The following is a 2,407-nucleotide window of genomic DNA, read 5'->3' on the forward strand; positions in this document are numbered from 1 at the left end:
TTCTAAACAATGTTTCTAAACTCTAAATGCTCTAAAAGAGCACAGAATGTCATGATTCCAGCTCCCTGCCTCCTCTCCTCTTTGACACCTGCAAGCGCTCTTGGCCACGCCCACTTCTCTACTCTGCACTGCGAACAGCTGATCAGCTGAAGCAGAAAGTTTATCCTGCAGTATGGGCTGCACAAAGGTGCAGCAGGTGCTAAATAATTTAAAATAATTTATTTTAAATAATAATTCCATGTCGATCGTGCGGCTCATCCATCAGTCAGCCTAATCGTGTGTCATGTCCAATCTTACTTTGAAAAACCGCGAAAGAGCGAGTCCGGGATAAATGAACCGCAAAGTAGCAAGGGACAACTGTAATTGTTTTTAGGTGGTTATCTTGTTAAATTTTGAAAAAATGCACAGCAAGTCCTCCCTCTGCGCGCAGCCGCAAATTGATTTTTGAAATGCAGCTGATTTGACCGTCAAAGTGCATTTATTAAGGAAAAGTTAAACTAAGACACACCTTTACTATAATTTCGAGAAAACAAATAATTGTTTTTAAGTGTTAATCTTGTGAAATTCTTGTTAAAGTCCTTCTGTGCACGCTCCTGCGGCCACCATTTGGCAGCCAGTCAATTTTTCAACACCGGCCCACATTTCCAGGTGGTCAGCGGTGACGCACAATAGATGCGACTAATACGGCGAAGCGACGTATTTGTTTTTTTCCCACTTTATTAGACATATTTGGACTGATGTGACCAATACGGTGGTGCGACGTGTACGGCGGCAAGTACGTTATTTAGGAGAAGATATATGTGAAAACCTTCCAGAAACTATAGAGGACAAAACAAATGAATAAACTACAAGAGGGTGCACTTCAGCTAATAAAATGACTGCTTTATGTTCAATATAAATTTTATGCAATTTTTTAATTTGAGAAAATGTCCTTACATTTATGTTTTTCCTCTGCTCTTTGGCTGGCAGAAGGATGCAGGTGAGGAGCAGGTTCACTGCTAACACCCCAAAGTAATGCACGGTACAGCCACTTTAGGAATGAGCCTCTGCAGAGGCCAGCAACACACTGTAAGACAAGCATTTTAAAGCCACGTAGCATCCAATCAATAGACCAGTATACTGCAGCCGAATGCTCATTATCATGTTTCATGCAGGCTCTGGACAAAGGTTCATCTGCGAGTTTGGAAAATAAACTGTAGAACTGGAGCCAAACTCTTCCTCTGAGTCATGCCTGCCCACTGTGAAATCTGATATGGCCTGCACTGATTAGGAGCAGCATCACTGCAGAGATATTGTACACTAAAGCAAAACTATAATTTGAGCTATTATCTTTTTTTAAGGCTTTGTCTGTGGGGAGATACTTTTTCTGCACTGACCTTCTTCATGTTGAATTAAACACACTTACAGACCTGTACTGCAGGCTCTTCTGCAGGAACAACTCAGGTTAAATGTGCTCTAGGAAAACTTACTCTAGAGAAAAAGACTCAGATTTTATCTTGCCAGTTTTTCCAAGGGCCCGGGTGTTTTACTGTAGCTAGAGACGTGCAGCAACAGAGAGAGGGATGGTGGCTTCACACCAGATAATGCCAGCTAAACATCCATGGGGTTCAAATTGCATTAGAAACTAAGGAGAACTGGAAAATACAGTAAAAGATTAAAGAACATGTTCATTTTGCAATTTGTCAGTTTGTATAAGAAACTACTCATTTTTTTACTGTATTAATTTATGATAAAATAAAGTTATGAAGATTAGAATTTATGGTTTCAATACATCAAACACAAATGATCAGTGTCAAAATTTTATAAAATGGGATTTATCTTTTACAGTTCGTACATTATTACACAGTATAATTTAAAGTGTATAACAAATGTATCAGATTATATGGATTTACTAAAGTTTAAAACTCAGGAGGGGGACACATCCACCCATCCATGTAGAAATTCCTTACTAAAGTTTCTTTGTCCCTCGTTGTGGAATGAAAAGTGGGAATTTGAAACACCCTTCGTATGTCCGTCTGTCTGTCCGTGTTATGAGTATGATAACTTGAAAAATAAGTTATTAATTATTTTCATTTTGGTGTGCGGCTGCAGTGAGGTGAAAGAAAGGTCACTATTGAACATTTCATTGCCATGCAAAAATAAAAGATGGCTGCCGCCATAGATTTCCATCCAACTTGTGAGTTTGATAACTTGAAAAATAGATAAATACTTTATTAATCCCAGGGGAAAATTTGAGAAATAAGCAAGGTACTAGCTTCCATTTTAGTGATGCTGCATTCTAAACATAACATGCAAGTGCTTATAAAACTGGAAATTCTAAGAGACAAGTAAATAATGTGGTTAGTGCTTTATACAGACTGTCTGTGATTCCACAGATTCAACTCTACAATAGTAGTATTTAGTTTAG

The sequence above is a fragment of the Nematolebias whitei genome, chromosome 2, assembly GCF_014905685.2.
Source record: "Nematolebias whitei isolate Nwh7 chromosome 2, NemWhi1, whole genome shotgun sequence".
NCBI classification, from domain to species: Eukaryota; Metazoa; Chordata; class Actinopteri; order Cyprinodontiformes; family Rivulidae; genus Nematolebias; species Nematolebias whitei.